Source organism: Cyanistes caeruleus, chromosome 8 (genome assembly GCF_971803275.1).
Source record: "Cyanistes caeruleus chromosome 8, bCyaCae1.hap1.1, whole genome shotgun sequence".
In the NCBI taxonomy this organism is placed as follows: Eukaryota; Metazoa; Chordata; class Aves; order Passeriformes; family Paridae; genus Cyanistes; species Cyanistes caeruleus.
Window position 1 is genome coordinate 25,068,879 of NC_141708.1, and position 22,844 is coordinate 25,091,722.

Sequence of the window (22,844 nt, forward strand, 5' to 3'; positions counted from 1 at the left end):
AATACATGTTTTCAAGTCCCATCCATATGTTTTAATAAAAATAGATTTAAATTGACTTTTAAGCCCCGTACTTTTTAACTGGTATTGCATCAATTTAATACCATAACAAATTTGTTGCAGCACAGAAACCTTACTTATAATGCTTTTATTGGTAAGTGTGCCAAATCTGAGGTGTCACTTAAGCTGACCACGAGTATTTGTTTTTATATTTTAAAAAAGTAGAAGAAATAGTCTCACCATAAATATAACTGCAGAGGCTCCTAAAGCATGACAGCAAATTTTTCTCTCTGCTCTTACAGCTTGCGTCATTGGTAGGGTTAAAAAGAGAAGTGGTTGTCTAGCAACACTGACATCTTTATTTCTTGTTTTGATGGTGCTAATCTATCAGCATCTGCAGCTAATGGGAACACATAATTTAGGATTTTTTCTTACAGCTCTGTATGTGAAGCAAAATATAATTTTAGTAGTAGGCAAGAAACTGAATTTGACCTTCATTTTGAAGAGATTGTGTTGTCATTTTAATATAGCATAGTAATGCATAGTAATTAATAATTAGTACATGTACAGTATTTTTGAAAAGATAATTAATAAAAATTGTATTCTTCAAAAGTAATTCCTGACTGTAGATTGACATAATACTAATTCATAAATTGCAGTAGGTATCATCCTTTGGATTAATCTTTGTATTGTTATAAAAAAAATAAGGTGTTTTCAGCTTTTTTTTTTTCCCCAGATGATTTTTATCAAGTGACAACTATATTTACAGGATGGTATTTTCTGCCAAATTAATATTCTTTTCACTTCTTAGCCTCAGTAGTCTGATTTGTCTGGTGGCCAAATTTCTTTAAAGCATAAGAACAGCAGGGTGAAAGCATAAAGGAGAAGGTGATTGAACTTGGGAATGGGTAATTTCAAGGTATTCAACTTAAAGAAAAGAAAAATTCTTAAATGTGGAAAGGTTTCGTGTGCTAAAGGAAAGAGGGAAGTGGTGCATCAAAAGTGGACTAAGACATGCCCAAAATCTGAGAAACAAGAGGTAGAGAAGGTATGGGAATAGTGATGTAGTTCTGGATTGTATTCAGCTGTGAATCCAGGTGAAGACATTGTAATTAATGTGGCTTGTGTGACTAAGAGAGAGCTCCTTGGTGTTATGCTTGAAAAGAGAGTAAATCAGTCAAATACTATCAGTAAAATTGTTAAAAAATAGGCTAAATACAGTGGTTCTGTTTGGTGATTCTGTAATTGTACAGTAGAGCACTTTAACCCCTAGGATAGAGGAGGGCTTTTTAGAGAGGTGATGGAGTGATAGTTAAAGTACTTCATTCTGAAGTATGGAATTTTGAAAACAAAACATAATTGCTGGGATCCTGGGTTTGATAACAAGTTCTCCTTGTTCAGCAACCCATGAAGGTAAGAAACATTACATGTCTATGAAAACCTGTCTTTGGGATATTTTTTCTTGCTCCTGGGAAGTACTTTTGGGATATCTCAACTCAGAAGCTGCACATGAATAATTTTTTATGGATGTTGTTGAATGTGATCTCCATTAGTTATTCTCTTTCCATTTTTGATCACTGTGTGTTTTGGGTCATGGTGCTATCTGAATAAGGAGCTTCAAAGCGTTCATGTTTTGTACATTCCTTAGCTTGTTTTAGCAAGCTGCCTCACAATAACACTGATTTGCCTGTGTGTCATGTATGATGGGAAGTAGTAAATACTAATTTCCCACTTGCTTTCTTGGTATTCATAATTTTATAGCTTTGTGTGACAGTTCCCAGTCATTAATTCCCTGGGAAAAGCCCTTCTTGGGAGGCAAGTACAGTGCCATGGAGCCAGGGGTAGCTGTCCATCCCAGCAGGTGGGGCTGAAATGCAAACATCCATTTACTGCAGGTCCAGAGAACAGATGGCCAAGGAATATGTCTGTGGGGAGCCTTTGAAAAATGGAAATGACAATCTAGGGCATTATTTATCCTATATATAGTGAGCAAGACAATCAAAAGTACTTTATACATTATTAGAAGCCTTGTTACTTGCAATTGTAAACATTATAAGAATTCTTGGGGTAGTGCAAGGATTTTTGTAATTCTTATATATAAAAGAAATCTCCTTCTCAAGATAGCATCATCACTCATCAGTTTTCTCAGATACTGAATATAAGTTTCCCAGAAATTTTTGTAAATCTTGAGCAAATATTATCAGGCCTGGATAGATTCTTCAATAAACCTAATTCTTTTAGGACACCTATGTGTAAATGCAGGGGATTCTCAGCTGAAGCCTAGAAAGTTATTGCCATATATCTCATACCTTGAGAACATACATCTGAATTACAACACAAAAGTACTAAGTGTAAGAATGATTGAAAATTTGAAATATTGGAGTGTACTATCAGAAACATCCAAGTCGAGCAGCCTTGGTACATTTAATGATGTACCTGGTGAAGGTTTCATGGCATGGTTAACTTTCCTAGTTTTTCCATCAGTTGGTTAAAGGTTTAACAGAGGAGGTAGAAGTATGTAGTTGTGTCATATTTGCACTGCCTGCTGGGGCCAATAGTTTGTGTGCACAACACTGAATAATCTGCTGTAAATCATCCTGTCACAGGGCTCTCACCTGACACTGGGCACAGCTGCCTTCCCCCATCTACAGGTGGGCTCTGCTGGGTCATCTTTTGGAGACAGGAAAATGTTCATGTCCTTCTTGTGTTTGGTTATGGAGAGATTTATCCCATCTGGACAAGACTGAAGTTACAGAAGTTTGCTTTGCAGTTTCAACAGAACAAAATTTGAGTGGGAAGGGTCTAACCCTCTATCCCAGACCATAGAGATGGTGTCAGGCTTGGGGAACTGGGGAGCAAAGGAGTTGAGGGAGAGTAAAATAACTAGGGACAGAATGTGTTTGATGTTTGAGGAATAAGATGGGGGGAAAAAATGGTGGGAGCTCAAGGAATGAGGGATTCTTTGCCTCACTAAGTAACAGCTCAGCATTTAAAACATACTAGAGCCCAATCCCACATGCCAGCATACTGCAGACATGGGAGTGTGTAACTCATCTTCTCTTTTCATTGTTAATACCCTTTCAGACTGTTATGTCCTCCCATCCTGCCTCCATTTTCAGCTGCCCAGGTTGATAAATATTTAATTATATAAATTTTCCATCATAAATCATTTCTTCCATGCTCTAATCTGTTCTGCTGGTCTTTTCTTAACACACTGCAATTTGTCAGTCTTACAGCTAACATTATTTCCTGCACTGAATTAATTCTTTGTAGTGTGTTCATGCCAAAAACCAGCCAAAGGTCAGACAATTATAATTTCTGCAATGCATTGTCCTCATGGATTTTAGTCTGCAACTGCACTAATCCTGTGTTGTTTCTTGGTATTTCTGCAATGTGGGAGTTTCTATCACCCACACTTCTCTTTTGTTGTATTTTCTAGATTTCTTCTACTCAGTGAATAGCCAGCCACACGTTGATTTCTATGTCCCCTAGGTGTTTTTTATGAGCACTTTTATAAATTGAAACTCATGCTGTCATTTTCTGCCCACTAGTGCCTCTGGCTCTGTCACCAGCATTTCTCAGCTCTGACTGATATTCACAACTCTTTCTGATTTAGTATTGTCTGCAAATTGCAACAGAGCATTATAAAGATATTTTTAAAAAGGCAGAGCTCATTAAAAAATTTCTAGAAGACATTTTTCCCTAAACTGACTATGTTCTCATCAACCACCTTGTCTGTTGTCCCCAGAGGATATCACACTTTGTGATATCAGAAATCAAATCTCATACTTAAAAAGGATAATAGCCTTCATTTTCAGATTGGTGCATTTTTTCTTGTTAATGGCATTCTTTCTTGGTCTCTAAAGCACAAAGTTGAATAAATATGTGGTGTACATAGGAAAACCTGGCAAGAGATTTGTCTCATAACAATACTAAGGCTAGAAGTCACAGCTTATTTAAAAGGGTGATGTTATTTAAAAGGAAATGGGAAAGTTCTTCAAGAGGAAGAGAAAAGACAAAGCTTCCTAAGTTCTTCATGCTCAGAAAACTGTAACATGTTGTCCTTAGACATGTTTTGGAGAACTGCAGTACTCCTCAGTGCTATTCCTGTACAGTTCTAGTAATTTGGCTAGATTTCTCTGGCTGTCCTCCCAGGTGTCACGGGAAAATAAAACAGAAAATGAGAGATTGTGAGACTTCTCAGCTTGGTGCTTTGAGTGAGAGTACAGCACATGGTGGGTGAAAGTCAGCTGACTTGATCAGGAGTTATGTTCACAAATCTGGCAGGATGGCTGTGTCTAGTGCAGTGAGCTGTGATTTACTGCAGAGATCCCATTTGGATCTATCAGGTGCCCCTGCTGATCAGAGCCTCTAGCTGTGACAAATAGAAGCTGGTTGCTGGCTCTTTGGATGGAGCACTGAACACTGCTATCTGGAGAGGAATATGGCAATCATGCCTAGGAATAATAGCAAGGGACAAAAGGAGCAGTGTGCAGCCTTCCCATCCCACTTGAAATTCCTCTACCTGTTTCTAGGGAGCCTGTCAGTTCCCCAGGACAGCTAAACACACTTTTGTTAGGAAGGTGACCAATGCCAAAGAACACCTGACACTGAGAGATTCTCCTAAGGCTAAATGTCTCTGAGTAAAAGACTCTTTCTGCCAATTTGCCACGTGGCTCAAGTGATAACAGAGAGAAACCCCAGGCCTGCAAAGTGGCCGCTCTGCCATGGACACATGGTAACACAGCGAGGATGCTGGCATGATCAAATGAATTACCACAGCCCCCTGCAAGCTATCTGAGGTGGTGGAAGAGATACAGATTCAGGGACAGAGGCAGCTGGGAACAAAAGTTTCCAATTTTTAGTGTTTCATTAAAGACACAAAATTAGTCCAACAGTAAAAGGAGCTGTTTTAGAGGAAATTCCCTTACAACAACAAAAGTCCTCTGATTCCTGCTTACAGATGTGCTTTACCTCCAATCAGAGAGAGAGAGGCATATGGATCCACCAAATCTCAGTGTCTTCCAGTGTTCAGCACATCTCATAGCAAACTACAAATGTGTTATCCACTGGTATAAGAATTCTCAAATTAAGAAACTGATTCTCCAGTGCAGCATTTGTATCCTACAGTGAATTGAAAAAATTGGAGCAGGGAGTGGGATATTGAAAAAAAAAACCAAACAGAAAACCTTCTTCACGAGCTTTCAGTATCCCCTCTTGTAGAATGCAATCTAGATCTTTATTTCCTTACTATTTTTAACCTCTTAGGGTTCTGCTGCCTTCTGCTCTTTTGCAAGGCTGTATCTGACAAAGAGCAAGCACGGAGCCAATGGAACAGCTTGTGCACTTATTGCCACTGAGGCTCTTTAATTCTTGGACTTGCCCCCTTTCCTGGGGCAGCCATTTAAGAGACAGGTCTCCCACCAGGTGCACAAAATACTCTTCCAAGGAAATGCAAGCTAATTGCTTTCATTCTGCTTCTGAACCTCAGTGCCAGGGAAAAGACAATGGTCTAGAAGAGAGGTAGCTTGAGATACTCAAGTTTTGTTGGCAGTTTGCTTTAATATGTGTAAGAATTCAGAGAAAGGTTAATAAAAGCAGGAATGTTCATGAGGTCTAATTTCTTTAGTTTAAATATGGTTTAAGTTTATTCCACTAAGGTAATTAAGGAAGCAAATGCACAGAAATGTTCCTGCAGTGGGGAATCAGGCTACTGTGGTTTAAGATACTGGAACTGCTTTTCATAAATGTGCTCCTGGGTCTTAATGAAATGTTTGCTGTAAATGGAAGATTAGTTGTGTTCTCATTGGTCTCAGCTTGTTGACTTTTTGGAGTTTCCTCACTGTCATAGATTTCTGTCACAGCTTTTTGTCAAAATAGGACGACGCCTTTATTAGACCATTCACATACTGATTTGAGAAAGAATTGTTGTGGCCTTAAACTGTCTCAGGGCCAGGAATACTTCTTGTGTTTGGACTCTTGGAAGTGGTGTGAATTTTTATAGGACTTTTTGTTAGTTATTTAACATCCTGAGAATGTATTCAATAAGAAGGAGGCTGCAATGGCCAGTCTGAAAGAAATAACATACATCTAATATGAAATTCTCCATTCATGTTTTGAAATAAAAACACAGAGTGAAATGTTTTAATAAAATGTACAATTTAGCAAGATTAGCTCAGGCTCTTTCTAGAATTTGCCATGTTTTCAATGTTACAGTAAGCTGGATGCAATGTACAGGTAACAAGAGATAAATACTTCTGTATAGTTTTGAAAAGCTATACTTAACCCTCTAAATTTTTGGATACTCTAATCCTTTGGAGCCTTTTCTTGGAGAAAGGCTCTGATCTTTGGTTAGAATTAAACAAATCAGCTTGTACTGTAAAGCACAGTTACTGGCTTTTAAGTTGGATGTCCAATAACTACTCAGAGAAAGGAGATGACTTACAATGAGATGTTAATTGATTGACGTGAGCCCATTCTGCTGAAGGAGTTCTGTCTGTTGATATTTAGGCAAGAGAGCTAGCAAGAAAGAAAGACTACCCTGTAGAAGATTAAAAGTAAGTTTCCAGAGCTCTGGAGTTGGCAGAAATGTCACAGTAGCTAGTCACCCTCTTTCTGAGCCTTTTTTTAACATCACTTTCACTGTTACCTTAGCTTGTTCACACAGTCCATGCAAAAAATCATTATTATATAGAAACTAAACAGCCCTCGTCTTGTGCCTAGCAGTTTGGAGATCTTTTTGCCATTTCAGAAGCTTTCAGAGCACAGTTCTGAGAGGAGCCCGAGTTCTGCAGGGATTTACATAAGACACAGAAAGGTGTAACGGGGGAAGAACAACTCGTTCCTTCCCTTCTCCCTCCCCCCGTTTTCTTTTGTTCTGTGAGCAGTTTCCCCCAAATCTCACCCCTTTAAAGAAGCTAATTACTGCTCTTCACTGGCAAGCATTAGCATTATGCTGTTGTCAGTCTGTCAGGTGCACTTAGTCAGGGTTTAATAGGCTTGCAGTGAGCTACAATTAAACTCTGGAATTAACATTTAAAGAGTGTTTACATGATTTCCTCTCCCCTTCCTCCCCCACAGCAGTTTGCTTAAAGACGCAAGCAGCTTTCTGCTTTGCTGTAATTGTTGTGTGAGGGAAATACTCAAGAAATCCATGAAGTTGACTTTCCCTTAAAATTTGAGCTCTATTTTTCGCAGCTCTTGGGAAGCATTACTGCGCTATTTTTCAAATGAAAAATCGTAGCGATTTAAAACCCTCTGGTCAAATATAACTCTTGTAACCATGCTAACAAATGTCAGCAATTAAGAAGAGGAGGAGTTGCTGCTTATTCGGAAGCAGTGTCCTTTTCCACTAAGCCCTGAGAGGAGGGCTTGGTGGAAAGTTCCTCTGCTCCAGAGGCAGAGGAGGCTTGCAGGTGTGTGCATCTACAGCTTTCTCTGTGGCCCTCAGCAGCTCCTCTTGGCTGTCTGCAGACCTCAGTGCTTTGGCCTCAAAATGTTAAGTCGTGTTTGCCTGGATTTAGATGCTCTTTGTGCAGATGTTCTTCTTTCCCAGTCAGGGAGGGATCCTTTATGCTCTATCAGCCCCATCAGGGTGCTCTTGGCATTCACTTAGACCAGTTTTGCTTCCTTGGTTGACTGAAAGCTCTTTCAGAGACCTCAGGACTCAAGAGAGCCCCTCATGCTCCTGCTTCCTTTGCAGAATGGGCTGAAGGAACTTTAGGAATTAAATGTTCGTGCTAGGCATGCTCCAGAGAGCGCTGGTGGGAAGCCTTTTAGTAATGGGTACAGAGTTTTGAGGATTCAGAATTCTCAGTGGGGAAAAAATTTAAATTATTTTGAATCCTTGTCTATGCCCCCCTAGCTGTTTTAACTTACTGCAGCTGAGGATATGCCCTAGTGAGACTGGGTTTTCTTGGTTTAGGCATTGGATGGAAAAAGAGAATTCGTTGCCTTTCTTGTAAATAATGACTTTGCAATTTAGCTCTGAAGTATTTCTTAGATATCCCTACCTTTCTAACAAAACATGCTAGTCTAAGTTTTCGTATTTATTTTCATTTTATATTCAGATTTATTGGTGCATTGTCATTTATTTATTAATGATTATTGCCTTCATCATCTTTATGTAAGCCAGTTGTGGCTCTCTGGTTTTATGTGTGGAATCTGAGGGTAGCAGTATCTCAGACTGAGAATTTTCAGAGAAGTTTTGGTCCTCAGATGACATATGTCCAAACACTCTCCCTTATTTCTGTGTGCAGAGATTAGATCTCCTCCATCCTAAATTCTCCAAATTAAGAAGCTATAAATCTCTTTATTACTTGCAAATATATAGGATGGTAGTTCAGGGAAACTAAACAGATGATATTGCTTGTCCTTCAATATATAATTAAATTTTCTTTCAGGTTGACATGAGGGAATGTTTTGGAAAAAGCCCTTGAACCCTCCCCATAACTCAAAAACCAACACTCATGCAGCCAGGCTACTCCCAATTGCTGTATAAATGTGTTGGCCACAAGGGACAAGGCCAAACCCATTGTCACTTTCAGCTCCTCTTCCACCATTCCTCTGTAACTTCAAAACTTGTCCCATTTCTTTCAGTGCAGCAGTTATCAGAAGAGTTTCTATGGTCTCTGATGATGATGAGTTCTATCAAACCAGTGGGAATTAATGAGTCCTATTAAACCAGAGCAGGGAATTTGAAAACCATTCAAAAGGTGCTGCAGAACCAGTGTTTGGACAGACATAGTGAAGCCTAAATTGAACCAGAGGAATTAATGTCATGCCACTGAGATAAGCTGTTTTCCTGCCATGGGATGGGGGAGGAACAAAAAAACAATCATAGATGCCAAAGCCTTTTGTGATCCACCATTGGTTTAATAACAATAGTTGATTAATAAGTTTTTGCTATCCAGTTGATTGATCTCTTTTAGCTTCTTTTTGACTAGGCTGTTTAAATTATGCCATTTAAATCAGTATTTAACATTACACAAATCTTTCTATTCAGATTTCTAATGTCCTAATCTCCCCGACTTGTCCAATTTCCTATACTATAGTGGAGTCTGAGAAAAAGCAAATTGTTTTGCAATATTGAGAGGTGATGCTTGGAGCAGGAAAATGCTTTCCTTTCTCATCTACTGTGTTAGAAAAATCTTTGGGCTATTTACAAGTGTTTTCTAGTGGGTAACACTAGAGAAGTTTGCTTTCCTGACCTTAGCACGGTTCCATCCAAAATATTGCAGCTCTGTAATTGTCTTAGCAGCAACAGTACAACCCAGACTGCAGAGTGCTGGGTATGTGAGTCATGCTAAAGCCAGACATTGTGCAATTTGGCAGGAAAAAGTGACTGAGAAGAATATTTTAGATGAAATACTTTCTGACTCCTTAGCTTGAGGGCACATATCAGGTTACAGGGCAAACATGCTTTAGAATGGATGATGTTCTAAAAAGAAGTGGAGAACTTTGAAGGCACTGTGCTGTAGGCCAGATGAATTTCAAAAAAAAATCTCAGGAGAAAATAATCCTATCAATATACTATGCCAATCTTTGAGTAATTCCTCTTTGCTTAGACATGAGAGATGTCTCTTTTTATAACTTTCTACTTCATAAAAGATATAAGGTTTGTAGTACTGGAAGTCAAATAATATGTATTTATTCAGGAGCAATATTCAATTGCATGCATTCCTGCATGAAATTGTTTATGTGCTGAGATTTGAGATGGAAGATCTCAATCCAGCAGGTCTGAGCTTTGATTTTTCAGTAGGATGCTGTGCCCATCTTGGGGGAAGTCCCATGCACATTGCTGTGTAAAGTCCTGCCAGTAGACAATGACCTTCATTAGAAATTGAACCAAATTTCACCACAGCAAACTGACAAAGGCAGTAGCTTCATCACTGCAGTAGAGAAGGTCTAGCAGGCCCTAAACATCCCTTGCACTACCAGAATTTTAGTTTGGATTGTGACTGTGGGAGAATTTTCATGGTACTGAGACTTCGTAAGTTCAAGGGCAAGGATTTAAAAGGTGTTTGGTGAATGTGATTTCTTTCACCTCACATGTCATAGAAAAGAATGTATTAAAATACTAAGTTTTCAGAAAGTGCTGCATTTTCTTTGCTCCTTGCAGAGACTCAAAGTGTTTTTTCAAAACAGATGTGTCTGGTTATTGTTTTGTACTAAGTGAAGTTCCCGTGAAAAGGAGGAAGTCTGGTCTGAATTTAGAGTGGCAGGCTGGTTTTACACCTATAGCAGTTGTAATTATACTTGGAGGGTCTTTTGATATTAGTGATAATCTGTGTTCATTTTTTAAAAGTCTGTTCAGTTAACACTTCAAATGAAAGATGGTCAGTGGTGTTGAAAGCTAGATTTGCTGTGAGCACTTTCCTTGAAAGACTAGGCAGAAAAACCTGTTGTGGAGTTTGCTTTTGTGGTATTCTGGTCTGTCATGGTTTTGTTACTCACAATCTAAAACATCAGATCAATGAAATACTGAAATATTTTAATAAGAGGAGGCACATCTCTTGCTGAGGGTGTTTAGACAGATTTGTAGCAGTGGGAAGGATATTTGGGATGACTGCAAATGCTGGTTGCCTGCAGCCAATCTCACTGAGCTGCTGAAATACCGGTGTGAGGATGGGTAAGGAATTAAGATGCTGGATGATTAACAGCAAGGACAATTTGTATTGTTGTACTGGACTTAAATCATCCTACGTCTTGTCACACTTCTCCTAAATGAATTATCAGTGTTTGCCACTAGAGATTCATAGCCTGCATATTAAGGAGAAGTCATTAACCATCTAGATTGCTCCATGTTTTTTCTATTCTCTCTTCTGCAGTGAAATCCTAACGTACATTAATGTGAGAATGGAGACATTGTGCCCAAAGATGTAGGCCAAAGCAAATAATTGTGCACTAAACCCCTTCCTGATCAGTAGATCAGGACTGTGATCGCTCAGGAGACAGAAAAGAATTGGAATAGTGAAGTCAGACATGGAGTAATAGTGGCTTATCTTGCCCTTCACAATTTTGCAAGGAGGAAGTTGTGCCTCATCTATGGAGGGCTTTCTCTCCACTTCCCTTAAAATACTAAAAATTTTTAAAGGAACTTCGTAAAAATAATTTAGAGAGGAGTTTGTTTCAATACATTTCAGTCAGCAACAGAGCCACTGTGTACATTGATAGGATATAAAGGAAGACTCTGTTTTTCATCAGTATAATCTCTTTTCTCTACATGTAGTTCTCCAATTAATTTTTTAGCAGGGGAACGAGTTAATTATGTTTTGGAAATAAAAATGAGATTTATAATATTCACACACTTTCACCTTTAATAAAACTTCTAGATTGATACACCAGCAATAACTCTTGGAGCTATGAGATACAGGAGTTAATAAAAAGCCTATCAATTTTAATTCAAAATGACAGAATACATCCTGATTTATTGTGATGTAAAACATGATCTCCCCTATGATATGGTATTCCCACCCTGAAGAATATTCTAATTTAATCATAATTCTCTTATATTTCTAGTAATTAAATAACATCCCATCAGTTACAAATAGAACACTTTATGTACCAGATTTTCACTGCTTTATGTCTCCTTCTGAGCAGCTCTGTGGTATAAAAGGATGAGGCCTGGTAGTTCACTGAATCTGGAATATTGTAACAAGAAGCAAACATTTTCAAGAATGCAGTGTTTTAAAATAGAGTACACAGCAGAAGCCTTACTCTTAAAAGGAGAACACGATTTTTAAGGCTTTCCATGAGCACTCAAAAAAGGATTTTCTCTAAGGACTGATGAAAGATAGAATGTTTTTCTTATCATTGGGTACAAGCATTTTGAGTGAAAAGATGAGTCCTGGAAAAAGGAGAATCCTCCTGAATACCTGCAAATTCAGCTGGTGTGCTTGTCCCCTCAGTCTATTGTTATTATCCACCCTAAATGGTCATTAAAATGAAATGTGTGACTGCCAGCCCTGCATAAGCAGACCTTGAGTTAGGTGAACTAGAGAGGCCTTGGTGATAACGATTTACCCGTTCAGGTGTTAATAATGTTTCAATACAATGCTTGATGAACTGTAATGGCTTCAAATTACATGCTTAGTAATGATGTGGCAGTTTGTTGCCAGCAGAATGTACCATTGCAGCAGCAAGGCACACACTAAGGGCAGCTCTGTTAGAGAGTTAGAACAGTAATTTGGTTTTCAGAAGCTGCCATTGATACTGAAAGAAATTATAATCCAATTTGGCATTCTGCTCCAATATTGAGCCACTGTTTGAATAAGCAAAATCAACACATAGGAATGCTTGTGTCTGACTTCTATCCTGGGGAGATCAGAAGTACAGAATACATAGAAAGCTGCACCAGTCTGCGGTGGCTTTATCTTCGGAGCCCAAACAGCACATTAAACTACATTAAATTCAGTTCACTAATTTGCAGTTATCCATTTAAGCTAAAATATCCTAACTTCTGTTCCTCTCCAGCTCATGTGATTCTGAAAGAAATATTCTGTGCTATTTTGGACCATTCCCTCAGGGCATATAGTCACATTCCTCCCTCCCATGATAAAATCAGTTGCCCTTGGACTGCTAGGGTGAGAAGAATTGAAGCATTGTCTCTTTTGATTGTTAGATCTTGCAGTATTTCTAAATAGTGCAATATTACTGAAATTTAATCAGTATCTGATACTAAAGTCAAGATATTACCATGGCTTCCAACTGCTATTTGAATATTTCAGCTTGAAATAATCATCTGTGGATTGGTGTGCTTTAATGGAGCAGAGAACATATTCTGTTATTGTCTAATCCATTCATCCTCACTTGCCAATTTTTTAAGCCTGTCCACATCTACATTTTGTCTTTCTTCCCTTCTTGTCTGTACAGGGAAGCAATTTGGTGACTTTGCTGCCAGGTCAGTAGTGTCACTGGGAAATGCTGTTTGCACTGCCACCTCTGGAAGTAAGGGTGGAAGACCTGAAAAGGGCTGCTTTTACACAACAGTTTTGAAGAACACCTCTGTGCAAGACAGCATTCCAGCACTGCCTGTGTTCCCGTGGATAGGGATCCATGGCTCAAGGCCTGATTTTGCAAGTAAGGTCCATTTAAATATTTTCCCCTGATTTTTTTTATTTTATTTTATTTTTATTTGCAGTCTTTTGTTGCCAGTGAGTTCCACCACTAAATCTCCTCTACTACTTCATTTATCTAAATGCTCATATGTCATTCCATGTCTGTCTGGTTTGCACTTTTTTCTTATTGCCCAATAAATAGCTCACCCTAAAAAAAAAAAAAAAAAAGTGAGATTTGGGAAGATAGTGCTCTTTTTGTTGACAACAAATTAAGTGTGTATTATTTTAGGCAGTGGAATATTTGCCAGAGTTACAACACTTCAGGGTTTGCTTTTTTCCTTTCCCCCCTCTCTTCTCTCAAAGTGTTCCTGTTACCTTGGGATAAAGGGATCAGCTTTAAAAAAGATGTTTTTGATCTGAGAGCATGACCAAAAACATCTCCCACAGGTATCATTAGACACCTCAAAAATAATATAAAATTATAAAACTTAAGAGTTTTCTTGTCATTCCTTCCTAGCACCTGTTAGCTTTGCTCTGGGCACTCTAGTTTTTCCTAGGAACTTGCTTTTCCTTATCACCACTCCCACTTTAAAAGAAGCTGCTATTGCCTTGCAGTTACCTTTATCTCACATGTACAACTTTAAGTAAAGCAAGATATATAAAATATGAAAATAAGGATCTCTAACGGTGTTACTGAAGCTGGTTAGTGAAATGTCTGCATCTCATCAGTTAGCATTCTGAGGGCAGGAACAGCAACCTGGTGCTAGCTGTACTGGCTTGGTGCTGTAGCAATCAAACTGCAATTAAGAAGTAAATTATGCTGAGTACAACCTGTACTGAGGGTGCGAGATGGAAGAGCCCATCGGGGTGACCTGGTTGTGTTGGTAGCCACCAAGATTCTGCACAGGTGTAAAAGGGCCCTCTTTTCAGTTTAGATGTTTTGCAACTGGTAATTGTAGCATCTTTGCCATCCAGCCACAGTGTCTGTCCATGAAGACAGCTCCTAGAGTGTGCCTGTAAAAACCAGGGACCTTATTACCCAATTCAAAGATCTAACCTGCCTTTATTTGACTTTTCTCTGTCCCATTACCAGGATATATTAGGACGAAGCAAATCTCCTCTAAGTAGACATCCAATTACGAGGCTTGCAGTTTGGTGATGCATTCTGTGCTTGCTGGATTTACAGGGCAATAATCTGGTGCATACTGATGAACCTCACTGGGGGACAGAGGTGTTTGCAGTGTGCTGTTTGGATTGAGACAACCATTACTTGGGATAGATATGGAGGGGAAAGCAGACTTGTTTTTATTGTGCTAAATGTTGCAGTAAAGATGGGCACATTTTATGCCATCCTGCTGTGCATCTTTTGAAACACTTCATACACCCAATCAATCACATAGTGGTAAATTGGATTTTATTTAAAAATTTAATTGGATTGGTCTTACATGAATAAGTATTAGGAAAAGTCCTTTATCTGGTAAATGTTCAAAATTTTAGCAATGTTAAGATTTAATTTTTTTGAAAACTGCTTTACTGGTGAAAATGTAAATTTTTTCCCATTTAAGATTACAGCCATTTTTTTTGAGCCTGTTTGAATAAATGGAATTTCTTCAAGTGAGTGACTATAATGCAGTCATTTCTGGAAATTTTACTTTCTGCTTATGATTACATTAATAACATTTCTAGCTTTGCTGACTATATAGAAGGATTAAGTTTTGTTGCTGTGATTCCTCACTTGAGCTCTGTGACTACTTGATCTGTGATGGGGAATTTTATTAACCAGTGTAAGCCAATGATGTGACAGATTAAAATAACTTGATTAATTGATTAAAAATAGCTGCTTATAAGTAAATACTGACATATTATGACAAAAGAGTAGAGATTATCTCTCGCATTAACACTGCAAGAATAGAGCCCTTATGAATTTAAAGTTCTTGCTTATGTAATTAAGTAATTATCTCAGTGACTCTTTTGAAGAAAAGTACAAAAGAAAACATGCTGTATATGAAAAGAACAATGAATATTTTAATAGTTACATTAATACCAAAGGGAAGCCTCAGGGATTTTTCTCCTGGTGGGTAATTGACAGTAATACAGATTTTAATTTATGTCTTGACATTCCTTTTTTCTGTTTCAAAACTGAACTTACTTCATCCCTTAAGTTTCTCCATAGCAAATAAACAGATAATATTCTGATGGAAAAGCCACAGCTATGTGTGCTTTTGCTCATGTTTTCCTCATGGGCATAAACTCCAGTGTGCAGCGTGGTCCGTGAGGATCAGCCGCCTTTCTCTGGCTGTGCCTGGGATGAGCTGCACTGAGCAGGAGGGAGCTGTGCACTGCTCCTTGCATGGCAGTGACTCTGTGCAATGGACTGGCAGCTTCTGAACCTTTCTAAAGGTCTGTGGTTAGCGCCACTTTCTAGATCGTTTCTCTTAACGTGGAGCATGAAAACATGCGGTTCTGCAAAACACAGCAGGGCTTTCTCAGGGCTTGCCAAATGAGCCCAGAAGTAAACTTGATCCTCTTATGAAAGCATGGGCTTGCTGCTCACAGGCAGGGCTGGGACATGTGTCAGGGGCACACAGGTGCCCACACGGGCTGTGGCTCTGGGGAGGACAGTGTCCTCTCTGCACCTCTGCCTTCCGTGGTCTGTCAGCTACTCACAAGGTGCCAGGTAAAATCTGAATAGCAGAGCTGAGCCAAGCAGATTGCCACAACTTTCCATTAAACTGTCAGGTGCAGGAGCAGCTCAGGGTGTCTTAAAAACAAAGTTATGTACCACACAACTTTGTGGGTTGTGTTTTTTCTTGCTTGATTTTGAGAGTGTGGTAGAGCGTGTGTGAGCTGCCTTCTCTGTTACTTGGGCTGATGCTCTTGACTACATTAGGAAGCAAACTCTGGGAAATTCGCATTATATGTAACACCAAATCAAACAAAGCCACATATGTGAAATGGAAAGCAAAGGAAACCAGAGGGTGTGTATTCCAGCCAGGAAAAAAAAAAAATTCAAATGGCTGTTTGTCTCATAAAAGACCTTCCCGTGAGAATCTGTAATTCTTTAAGCCTGGACTCTGTGCCATGAGATGAATTTCCCTTAAAACAACTTCAAGTCCAACAATGCATTTTATGCCAATACCAGATTACAGCATTTTTAATAAACACTGCTGACTTTCCCAAGATCAGAAATATCTTTGGGGTCTGGTTTTGCAAAACTTTTAGTACTGAGCAAGGTTAATCTATCCTTTTAAACAAGTTCATTCTGTGAGTTCTTTGGTAGGTACTTATTTCTAAATGGGGTATTTATTTTCTTTTTCAGCCTTTTCAACATTGTAGTTATTCTGGAGGTGTTCTTGTTTTCTTGGTGGTGTGGAACATGGAGTAAACTTTCAGAATTGTTCCCACATATTTGTTTTGCAAGTCTTCCATAGTGCTAGTAACTAGCCAAATTTTGAAGAGCTTATACGCTTTGTTCAGTTCAGTATAAATTCATGTCATGGATTTTAAGACTTCTAAGGCCTCTGGTATTTTTCATTTTAGGCTTGTAATTAGTTTTACTGAACTAATAGATTCTGTGGCAGAAATTAAACTGCTCAAATGGTATGAGAGCTCACATGAAGAAAATTTTTCTCAGAATATTCTGAGGTATCATAAATGGACCAACATTTCTGAGTCAGAGAAGATTTTGTATTTCCAGATGTCTTCAGAGGATCAAATTTTCCCAGAATAAAGCCTGTAAGTTACTTAGTGAAATCTTGGAGTTCCAGATTGAGAAATACTTGGAACATGAAAGCAGTCAGCAAACTGCAGTGCACACCCCCAGGAGCTGAGTCCTGAGAAGTTTCTCACATGAAAGGCTTTGTTGAAATCTTAAACTTTTAATAAGTCATGAATTTGAAAAAAAACCTGACAGTTTCTGTTTAAAAAAGAAAACAAACAAACAAGCCTGCCCCCCCCCAACCCCAAAAACTACAAAAAAAGCCCCAAAACAAAAAGGTAAAGCTGAAAGTCCCCTAGTTTGTTTTTATTTTGGTTTATTTTTTATGTTACTGGTGCATGCAAGTGTCACTCTCTGGTTCCTTATCTTTCAGTTGCTGAAGGACTTGGAAGGCAATGAAATTACTTGATTTGATATTAGCTCCAAACTTTCCTTTCATTTGTAGGACTTTTGACAGATCTATTTCAACAGATCTATTTGTAGGACTTCCAACAGATCTAGTTACAGTCATAGGACATGGCTTAGTCCAAGGAAGTAGCTTGTGAGCAAAGCTGTGTGAGTTGACAGAGAGCCCTGATGTGTCCCTCATGCTCTGCACAGGGGAGTTTCTAAGGGCTGGTCCAGGGTGCAGTGACTGAAGTGCAGCAAGCAGATCCAGCCCAAAACCAGTTTGGTTCTGGAGGGACAATAGTTCAGGCATGTGCTTGGTGATTAAAGCCACTGAGAAACTGCAGAAAATTCCAGAAAACTGTTGTGAGCTTCAGGCTCCTGTGGGTACACAAGCTAAATAGGATTACATGAGCATGTTTGTGTAAGAGCAGTGCTGCAGCAAAGCATTACTGTAAAATATTAAATGGGGAAAACCTCTCCTTGTTCATGCTGGGTTGGCTTTGGTGTGGCTCTCTCCTCTTCACCACTCCCAGATATTTCCCAGGAAGAGAATTCCTTCTCCCTGCTCTTCCCTGCTCCCTGTTCAGCCTTGCTTTGTCTTCACCTGCCCTTGTCTGTCACTCCAAACATCTAAAAGAGAACCTCTTTCCTCCTCTATCTTGTTTTCCTTTCAGTTCTCCCCAATACATGACTAGAACGCTTGGAAACAACATCTTGGAAAGCTACCAAAAAAATGAGTAGCATTGACAAAGGAAGTGTAATTGTTTAAAATGAGTCTGTGGAATTCTTCTGCAAATTGAATCAAAGACAGAAAAAAGGGGACAGAGCAAGGAGAGGATCTGTAGAGGCTGATAAGAAAGGGAGAGGAGCTGGGTATACATCTAACTTAGATTCAAGAATTTCACACTGAAATCTAAGTTTTATCATGTACTCTTTTTGACTTCTAATATACAGTGCAGCTCTCGTAGTTTGTGGTATGCAGTATTTCCTTGACAACATATTTCATGCACCTGCATTGTTTAGTCATTCTGGAAAAGGGTTTTCTTGTCCTTGATGTGATTGTATATTTACACAAAGCATTACCTCTGCAGTGAAATTCAGATGTTTTCTCTGTGACCATATCTGATATGAAGAGGTCTGGGAGTCACAGAAGCCTCAGAGGAAAAAGAGTTTCACACAAGTGTCTCCATAAAACTGGTCATGATGGTTTCTTAGGCAACCTTTTCCAATCATGCCAAGCCTTGACTCTGCCTCAAGCTGCTGAACTCTCTGATTTTCCACTTCACTCAATAAAAACCTCACAAATTTGTGACTGCATATTTGATTAGTACTGATGTGTGTAAATAACACACCAAGGAATCCAGAGCAGGCAGTCCCATGGGATTTCTCTCATGGATAAGGTCATTTCTTCAGCCTCAAGTTTTTATTTGATAAAGAAATTTGTCCCATGGTGGGAGGAATCCCTCCTGCCTACAGACACCTGACTCAGCCCTGTACTGCATGCTGAAATCAAGGAAACCATAAGGGCTTATACTTGTTTCATGACTGACCCTTTATTCTTGTTTCCCAAGGACAAGCATAATGCTTTTTTGTTCTGGAGATACTTTTCAGAGGTGGAAGGAAAATGAAAATATGTGCACATATGACACTTCTTTTGATATTCTATATTATTACAATAAATGAAATTCAAATTTTGCAACATTTTTTTTGTTCCAAAACAGCTGTGTATAAATTTTTACCTTATGAGAACTCTGAAAGAGGGAGGTTGGAAAATGGAACAGCATTTTTTTCTTTCTGAATTTCCAGTGTCAAGTCTTAATGCTCTGTGTAGATCTCTCATTACCATCCATATCACAAGATAATAATGTGAAATAAATTTAAATCTGTATATATCAATGGTAAGGCATTTCTAAAAACACTTGATGTGGTCAAGGTGCAATGTCTTGCAGAAACTGTCTTGCCAATACTCCTGGAAGACGGGAGTGTTTATGAGAGGAATGGATGAAAGGCACAGTGCTGCTCACACTTGGTTTTACGTGGTTTTTCAGGGGTTTATGCTGGCTGGCATCTTTTCAAGACAGGATGCCTTTATGTTCTAAGAGCTGTGTAGTACTGCAGGACAGAATTGCTTTCTGGGCTATTTTTAGCTGTATTAAATCTTAAGGAATAATCCAAAATTATGAATTTATGGAAAAGGTTTGGCTTTCAATGTTTCTTACCCTTCCTTTCTGTTTCCCATACTCTTTTCTCCCTCTCTCTGGTTCCTCACCCAAGTGCTTGATATCAGCATTTTTAGAGCCCAGTTAATTAGTGTTTGGTGAATGTAGCCAGAATTCATGTTGCACAATTTTATATGAAGAATTTCCTTGAGATATTTTTGTCTGCTCTTACAAGTATACCAAATGGTCTCAAATGTCTCACCCAGTTTTGTTCTCCTCTCCAAATTGTTCTGTGTAACATATGCAGAATTAAAGTTTCTTCCATTGCTTTCTAGATGGATAGTCAGCACTTTTCAGCTCAGTTGTCACATCAAAAGCAGGTGAGGCACTAAAGCACGTGAAAATAATTTCAAGGAAGGATACTGTTCTGTTCAGTGGTTTGTCTAAATTACAGATTAAATTTTCCCTTCAAGAGACAGAGGTAGGTCTTGAAATTTTAGGCTATAATTTATTTCCTCTTTTCTGTCCAACAGAAGTGGCTATATATTGATAACTTCTGACTAAGACAAACAGGTTTTTCACTGAAATATATGAAAATTCTGTTTTGGTCTTGGCAAGCCCCGTAATTTTAACAACACATCTTTTTAATCCCCTTGTATCCAGGGGCAGGGAGTGCTTGTGCAGCAAAGGGCACTTTGCACAGATTCAAAGTGTGCTGTCTTATCACTTCCCTCTGATAAAGCAAAGGCCCCACACTGGGGAGATCTAAACCCAAAAGGGAAGGAAAGAGTGGAGCAGACACTGGGGCAGCTGCTGTGCTCCCACTAATCAACACCAGTGATATAATGGCTATAAATGGAATTTTGCTACGTGTTTTTGCAAGGATGTAAATGTTGTATTGTTATGTTGAAAGCAACCTGATTAACCATCTGAAAAGGGAGCATCCCCTTTGACTTAGGTTTTAGCACATTAATGTGCTTTCTCAAACTCATCACAAAGTGGGTTGGGATACAGCTCATAATTCAATACAGCTGACTGAATTTTGAATTTTTGATCAGTAAAGACAAGATGAGTTCTTAGATGCAAAAAATTAATAGAAGCACCTCTAGTGGGATGAATAAAGAAGATAAGAATAAGGCTTTTGTCACCTTTCCCGTTAGGTATCCATTAGAAAAAAACAGAGAAGAGGCACAAAAAAGAAGCCAACAACAGAAGTTTGTATCACAGAGAAGCCTTATGCTTCACTTTGATAAATATTTGCATTCCAAGCAGAAATTTACATGACAGAAAAACTGTTTGTTTGAATTGATGATATAATTCCCAGCAGAACAGCAGGGAAGAGAGACAAAAGAATGGGTTTTTAAATTAAATCCTTTACTAAACTTTTATAACAGAAGTAAATTGCTATTTTGTCTGTATTTTTATCATTCCACAGCATCATGTTTCACCCTGCCAGCCAAGGATCTGGATGCATAAAAATCAGCTGCTGCAGTGTCTGTGGTTGTAGAATCAATTCACTTTCTAAGCGCAGCAGCTCTTTCCCTTGTCCTCTGATGTGTAAAAACAGGAATAGTTAATATGAAAGAAATATATGAAAAAGATGAAAAAGAAATATGAAAAGAAATGGGATGCTGCACACCCATGCCTCTTCTTCCCCAGTAGCCTTTATATATCAGAGGGTCTCACAACAGGAGGGTGGTGGACATAGCATGATAAAAAATAGAATATAGAAAGTAGAAATCTTAATTTAGAGTTGTTTTCTTTCTACAAGGTTTGAGTGTGTGAAAAAATAGTAAAATGATGCCCACCCAGCTGGGAAAAGGCAGAATTAGGGAAGGGAAATAAGCAGAGCACACACATGCCTTGTCCAAAATGACGTGTAACAAATAAACCCTCTGCCTGTGAAGATGTTGTTCATGCTCCAGGCCTGTGGTGGGCTCAGAAGCAGGATGACAATGGATCACCTCATGGTGTTGCACACTACTGCTTAGGAATGAAGATTTCTTAGCAGCTCTTAAACACCATGAGCTAAGATGGCTTGTTTACAAGGAAATTGTGTGAAATTTGAGTCTAAGCAGCACAGAAATTGTTTGTGAAAGTATTCTGAATGCCGAGGGCTGTAAATCTGTGTCAAAACCAAAACTTCTTGCATTGAAGAGGGAGAAGCACGACACAATTGTAAAGAGTGTGGAGAGACAAGAAAATTGAAAAGCTGGGATACTCTGCTCGAAGGTGTGAGAATGACATAAATATAAATGCCATCTCTGCTTGTAAAGTGAATGTAAGTGCTTTCTTGTCATTTTGCTAATTGCTTTAGAGGAGCCTTGGTGTTGCAACTGTGGCAGAAAGTAAATACATGCCTGTTAGTACCTGAGAATGAAACTTAATTCTCTCAAAAAGAAATAAAATTAATCTGTGTTTGCTGTTTATTTTATATGGTAAATTGTATCTTGTATCAACAAGTTACTCTCCTCAGGCTATATATTTATATATATATGTCAGGCTATTTTATTTATATATTTATCAAGATGTTTGTGGTTCATTAACTCCATTAAGGTAGTCAGAAGGTAAATTAGCCTTGTGTTTTACCTGTTTGTGCATTTTCCTCCTCTTGTCCCAGTCCAGATGAAGTGGATGAATAGCAGACAATGCCAGCTGAGGTAGTGCAATCTTACCTGTTTATATAGATTTTTTTGAAGCATGTTTTCTTTATTGCAGCCCACAAATGTTGACTTCACTGCAAAGGGAGAAAATAGACTGTGTTTTTATTGTTGGTCCCCTGTACTAGTTTACATATAAATCACTAAAAGATCTCTTTGTTACATACCAAGAAAATTATTTTGCTCTGGACTTGATTAATTTCACATCTAAAATCCGCATGGCAAAAGAGTTAGACAAACTACTCTCACAGATCTATGATTCCTTTCTGGTGTCTGCTTGGCAATTAACAGCTGTGAAAATCAGCTCGTGGTAGGAGGAGCTGATGCACCAATTTTAAATTCTGTTCTCTGGCAGGCAGGGCAGGAGCAATGAAACCCAGCTGCCCTTTTGGCAAGAGGAGCTGCTGCCTCTTGGGCCACAGGTAAGAGCTGCAGTTCCTCAGACCCCAGGAGCTGACTAGCTGAGTACAAGTGACACTTAGCATTTGTGCTGTGATGAGATTTTTAAAAATTATTGCCCAGGTATGAAAAAGAAAAGCTAAACAGAATTAAGAAACAAAGAAGAACTATTTTGCAGATGCAGTCTGGTGGCAGTTGTGTGGCCTCAGATCCCAGGTCTATAAATAAGATCATTATAAATTATTTCATTTTCTGTTTAATCTGACACATGTTTTCGAGTATTAAATTTCATTGTAGCAAATTATTTTCTGACTGTTTTTCTTTTCCTAGTCATAGAGATTAAATTCTGCCCTCTATTAGATGCTTGTTAAATATTCAATAAAAAGACTGTTAAGGATTTACCATATTATAATTCTCATACTACATTTAAAATAATACTTGAATATAGGATTTTTAAAACCAG

General features: G+C 38.6%; 1 long non-coding RNA gene across 1 annotated transcript; it reads left to right on the forward strand.

The window, feature by feature from the left end:
* Window positions 1–1,088: 1,088 nt before the first annotated feature.
* On the forward strand, window positions 1,089–21,690 carry LOC111931019 (uncharacterized). The gene is made up of 5 exons (XR_015290211.1): window positions 1,089–1,410; window positions 12,871–12,898; window positions 12,988–13,077; window positions 19,658–19,702; window positions 20,758–21,690. It is a non-coding gene; the product is annotated as an uncharacterized LOC111931019 (long non-coding RNA).
* Window positions 21,691–22,844: the final 1,154 nt, after the last annotated feature.